Raw genomic sequence first — 6,000 nt, 5'->3', positions numbered from 1 at the left:
CTGATGTGTGCCCCAAACCACAGAGGTAAGGACTGGCCCTGGGGTGATGACCTTAGCTCAGGCAGAGCCACAGAACGGGATCCTGCCCACTCACACGTCACTTCCACACAGGAAGGACATGCAGAGCTGTTGGAAATCAGGTGGCAGGGAGCAATTTGCTGGAAAAAGCCTCATTGATCTATGGCCCCATTCCTGCCCATTTCTGTAAGGTCCCCAGGAAGGGAGGAAAGACCAAAAACCTCATGAATTATTCAGGTAGGCTAGGCCCAATCCATAGGTCACTCTCTGGCTGCACAAGCAAATTTGCAATTTTTCTAAAGCTTTGCTTTAGTCTTTAATCAGCAAATAACTGGAGTGTGTCCCAAAACAGATGCTTACAGCAAGTTAGGGAACCCTACAAAGTGTTTTGCTGGAACAGTATCTCCCTATCAAATGTAAAATTGGAAAGTTCCCATGCATACAGTCTTGAAGCTCATGCTAAAATTCTGTGCAGGAAAAGACATGCATCTGTTTATTTGTGGTGATAAGCCTGTTAATCACATTCACAAATTTTATAAAAACAAATTCTTCAGCTCATCAAAGCTTTCTATGAACTCAATTTGGTGTTGTGTGAGATCTGAATTTGAAAGAAATAGATCTTTCAGCTAGATATAACTACTATTGCACTAATAGATAATTCACAAAGGCAAAATATTCCTATTTCAGAAAATGTAATGCTGCTTTACCATCTTTGTTTCACAGGCAGGAAGAAAATAAACACATTTCATATTAAAACCCCTTCTTTGGATCCAGGCCATAGACACTGAGGGCTGTTGGTTGTTTTCTCCAAGCTGTCCCCTGGCAGAAGTTACACAGCCTCATTTCTCTGTCTAACCGTGGGTGTATCTACAATTAAGTGTAGCATAAGGGGCTCAGTTTAGCCTGAAATGAATGATTTGCCAGTGGCACCCAAACACAGCTTATCCCAGAGCTTCCCTGAGATCTTTGTATTGCCTTGCACTGTCCCACTGTGTGTACCTGTAATCCTGAACCTCTGACAGACGGAAAACACACACTCAGTACACGGCTGCATCTTCAGATCACCTTACACAGATGCACCACCTGCTATCCTAAAAGAGAACCGAGGCACAGTTGTGTTCCCTACAAAAATACACATGGTTTTCCAGGGTCATTGTCCTGGTTTGAAAAGGAAGTGAGTTTTTTGGGAGGTCTCCTGAAATCCTGCTTTAGAAAGACAGGGGTAGGGTGTCTTATGGCTAAAAATGAGACCCTATTGTGCCAGGAAAACTGGCCGAGGAAGAACCCTGGAAGAAAGGGGGAATTAAACCCTTCTGCCTTTGCCTACATCTTGTTTGCCTGCTCAGGTTTATTTTCCTGTTTCTCAGTAGCCATGAAGTAGTAAATGCAAGTAGTAGCAACGTTAGGGACTTATACCAGACACTGCACAGCAACAAGGCATGAAAAGGGAGTGAACCATGGGTACCACTGATGTTTTTTGAAGCACAGAACAAATGACTGGGCCACCTCCCCTGCTCTAAGTGACCTGCTGCAAACCAGACAACACATCTCAGCCAAATTTCACTTGGTGCCTGTGGTAGCCAATTTCATACACAGTGGGTTTTACATCCTACCCAATGAAAAAGTTACTTTCATACTCACTTTGAGACATGATTGCTAGGTACAAAGCAATGCAGAATCAGATCATTCTTTTCCCTTGTCTTTCCTGACAATCAGCCTGCAGGACTGTGAAAAAATTGTATTCTGAACCTATTTGTCAAATTGTGATATGATTCAAAGGACATGAGACTGATTTCCTATTCATTCCAGTTTACCCTTATGTTACAGCAATGTCTCATGTACATTTGGATCTAATCTAAAGTAGGGTAAACCTGAGAGAAACTGCTGTCTTTCATTCTGCTCCCTGCTTAACTTCAGTCCTTAATGAAACAGTTATAACAGGCACATCTCTGCAAATGTCCTTGGCTTCCAAGAGAGAAAAAACTCATAGGATTAGCCAAGTAGCTCAAATATAATGGTAGATCACAAAAGTAAGCAGACGTTAAATAACTAAACATAAAATATTACAAAGCAGAAGCAAATTATTTTATTTTATTTCCTTTCACTTTGGTTTAACTCCTCACTGGAACTGTGGCTGCTGAAACAACAGTGGCCCCATGTGAGCTGCTGGATTGCAGCTCCTGACTGCAGTGTCTCTTTCCTTGCTTTAACTGAGCACTGGGGAGCTGCCTGGGGTTAAGTCCAAAGGTGGAGGGAAACATTCAGGGAGAAGTGGACAATGGGCTTCTACCTGCTAAAGAATGAGACATTCACATTCCATACAACTGGAGCTGTATGGAAAGGAAGGTATTGGGATTTTACAGACATCCTCTCCATACTACACCCAACCACCAGGAAGCAGCTGCTCACAGTCCCCCATAGCAGAGAATAAGCAATGAAGCCACATATAACACCAGCAATGCCCCATGCAGCATGGCTTAAACTCACCCTCTCTGAAGTCAATGCATCCATCCTCTCTGACTCTTACAGCTCACTCACCTCACCGGGTTTAATTCTTTCTTTAGGACCACAACCTTCTGTTAAAACTCCAGCTGATGTAAACCTATGGTTCTCAAATATATACAAGCCAAAAAGTTGCTTTCTTTTTCCCTCTGCATCCAGCTTTGCTGCACCCTGAAGTGATCTTTTCTCAGTAACTATTTTTCTGCTCTCTTCCCATATAGGAGTCAGAATATAGAGAGATAAGATAAAGACTATGGATAATACATATACATGTATCTGTATATACAAATGCATATGTGTATATAGGTATATTTGTGTGCATATATTGGTATATTTTCTATCTATCTATCTATCTATCTATCTATCTATCTATCTATCTATCTATCTATCCATCCATCCGTCTATCTATGTATCCATCCACAAACATACATATATACATACATACATACATACACACACAAATACATTCTTTTTCTAGGGGATGTAGAGCAGAAGCAAATTGATCAAGCCAGCTGGAAGCGAGAAGGCAGGAGGACGGTGCTACAACGCCCTGAACTGCCTCGGCTCTCCCGGCTGCTCTGTGCTCACCCTGCCCGCTCCCGGCTTTTTGAGGATGCGACAAGTCGCAGTGCCGGGGCGCAGCATCCTCGGAGGAGCGCCCGTGCTCCCCCCGCCCCGGCCCCGTCCAATCAGGGCGCTGGGGGAGGGATGCTCGGGGCAGGGATGCAGGGTTGCCAGGCGACAGCAGCGTCCCCGTGTCCCGTCCCCCCCCAGCCCCGTCCTCCCCCCGGGGCCGGGCTGCGCTCTGCCCGCGCTGCCGGCGCAGTTAAACAGCCGCGGGGAGCCCCGCAGCATGGGGCTCGCCTCCTTCCCAGGGCTCCTGCCACAGCCCCGCTCCCGGCCGTGCCAGGAGCGATAGCCAGCTCCGGAGTGAGAATTAGGAAGGCAGTCAATGAATAAATGGTAGGGATAGGGTTCAGCCGGCCCCTCCGCGCAGCGCCGAGCGCCGGGGGAGGCGGGCTGCGAAAGCCAGCCAGCTCCCACTCCGTGTCTTTGCAACTCTAGGTCGCCTCCTAATTTAAAGCTTTGCACCAATCCCCTTTGCCCGGAAAGGAGAGGAAATCTAGAAAGATGCCAGGCTGCGAAAAGGGACCCCAATTGACAGAGCCGGTCCCAGGCGCTGCCGGGCTGAGCAGAGCCAAAGTTGGTCAGAGGAACGGGAAGCGGGTGCTCCAGAGGAGCGAGGAAAGGAAAGGGATCATCGCTTGGTGATCACGACCTCTCCGTCCCGTTGTCCCCCTCTTCTCCTTCCCTCACAGCTTACCTCTGACCACTTAGGAGGCCTTGATGAGTTTCCATCGGGATCCGATCCAAGGCGGGGGGGAGAAAGGGTGATTGTTCCCGGAGGAAGCGGCTCACACAAGTTTGGGGGGTGAGACTCCCCGGTGGATGTTTAACGAGCACATCGGGAAGCCCGCGATGCCCGGGGGCAGCTGGAGACCCTCACCAGGACCTACCCTCATTGCACGGTAAGAAGCTGGGCGCTGCTATCCCGCGTCCTGGTCCCTGCATCCCACATCCCCCCTCTGCATCCTGCGTCTCGAATTCGCGCATCCCGGTCCTCACATCCCCGTATCCCGCATCTCAGTGCTCGCATCCCGCTCCCTGCATCGCACACTTTGCAGCCTGGATCCCTGCATCCCGGGTCCCTGCAGCCCACCCCCGCCCCATTCTGCCCCCTGGACCAGACGCAGCCGCTGCCCCGGGGGCTGCGGGTTGTGCAGCCAGGAAAAAGTTTGGAGCGGCAAAATGCAAGGAGGTTTCCTGACGGGATTTGGGGGGCAGGAGAAACTGGGAAGGGGGGAGCAGGAGGAGAACAAAGGTTTTTACACTTGCAGAGCAAGGGTAGGGTTTAGGGGCACCCCTGTGGTCGACAGCTGGGGGGTCGGGGCAGTGTGCAGAAAGGAGCTGTGTCCAGATGTTGCCCAGAGGTTCCTGCTCCCACAGGCTTTGGGGGTGAAGGGATGAGATTTTAAGCTTGCCATCCTATGCCCTTTCTTATCCTGGGGTGAAAAGTGCCAAGCCAGCAGCTGGGAAAGCTGTGCTGAGTGCCCAGCTCATCTCCCTCGATCTGCTGCTGGGAGAGAGGGGGAGAGAGGTGGGGAACCCTAAAGAAATTGGAAGTGCTTTGCTCCTCTGGGAATATCCCCTCTGCAGGGACCTGGCTCGCTCCAGAATCCTAAAATTGGATTTTTTCAAAAAGGAAGGAGAGATTAGCAGGGATGATATAGCCATAGTAACTCTTCCTCAGATTTACAATCTGTGTGTCCATGTGAGTACACAGGAGCTGTGCAGGGGTGTGTGTGCTTCTGGAGCTGTCTGTGCCTGTGGATGTGCCTTGCCCATGTCCCTGTGTCTCTGGGTGTGCAGGTGTGTCTATCTGTGCCTATGTGTTTGCTTGGATTCATGTGGATGTTTTACATGTCCAGGTTCATGGGAATGTGTTTTTTATTCCCAGATAGGGTTTATCTAAGCCTCTGTAGACCTGTATTCTATAGGTACGTACCTTCCATCTGTGTGTGTGCCAGCCACACATGTGGGTGTGAGAAAGTGAATCTCTGTGCCAGGGTATAGGTAGGATTTTGGGGGGAGAGTTGGATTTTGGGGGCTTTATCCCCCCATGATATCACAGAGATTCAATGGATCATTTTATGTACACATCTGTGTATTTCAGCAATCTTGATAAAACTCAACCAATTGATAAAAAACTAGGCAGGCATCTCACCAATACTGCATTGAACTGAACTAAGGGTTTGCTGGTAGTTTGTGAGTTCTTTGGCTTCTCAGTTTATGCCACCTGCTGAAGATTATTTTAGTTCTTTTTGTTGTTGGTGGTGGTTTTTTTAATTAGTTAAATCAGCTTTAAAAAACATTCAATTGAAAGACTGTGAAACAGAACAGCCTGGGACACAGACTGGTACCTATTTCAGCTTGCATAAGTATATGTCTCATGTTGATTAAATATTCATGAAAACAATTTGAAAATCACACAATCCACCTGATCAAATACATATTTTAGAAAAATTATGGTTTTCATTTTGTTGAAATACACCTAAATCATGCTTAATTCTTCTGCTATTATTTATGTTGATAAATGTATTCTAAGAAAAGGTAACTACTCCAGTTGTATTGGGAAAGATTGCACATTAAGCTAATTTTATTCATAGTTAAGGTAATAGAAAAATTATACTTCTGTAATGTTCATCCTTTGAGTGAAATCAGTAACAATTCATGCAAATCCTTCTTAATGAACTGATTATTTGAAGAGCAATGCAAGCTAATCTTTCCCTACTAGAATATTTCATACTTTAATTTCAGTGAGTTTTTTCTTGTTTGTTTGTTTGTTTGTTTGTTGAGGGCTTGTTTTAAGAATACTGCTCTCCACTACTCTCAATATCTCTAGAGCCCTCCATTATATAT

General features: G+C 46.8%; 1 protein-coding gene across 1 annotated transcript in view; it reads left to right on the top strand.

Moving 5' to 3' along the window:
* The first annotated feature begins 3,363 nt into the window (after window positions 1-3,363).
* The window catches only part of GRM3 (glutamate metabotropic receptor 3), a 103,796-nt gene continuing 101,159 nt past the window's right edge, over window positions 3,364-6,000 (top strand). Inside the window, 1 exon segment of the mRNA XM_036401767.1 lies at window positions 3,364-4,049. The gene's annotated coding sequence lies outside the window, so the exon portion shown is untranslated.

The sequence above is a fragment of the Molothrus ater genome, chromosome 5 (assembly GCF_012460135.2).
Source record: "Molothrus ater isolate BHLD 08-10-18 breed brown headed cowbird chromosome 5, BPBGC_Mater_1.1, whole genome shotgun sequence".
Classification (NCBI taxonomy): Eukaryota; Metazoa; Chordata; class Aves; order Passeriformes; family Icteridae; genus Molothrus; species Molothrus ater.
This window is presented reverse-complemented; position numbering and strand designations above follow the sequence as displayed.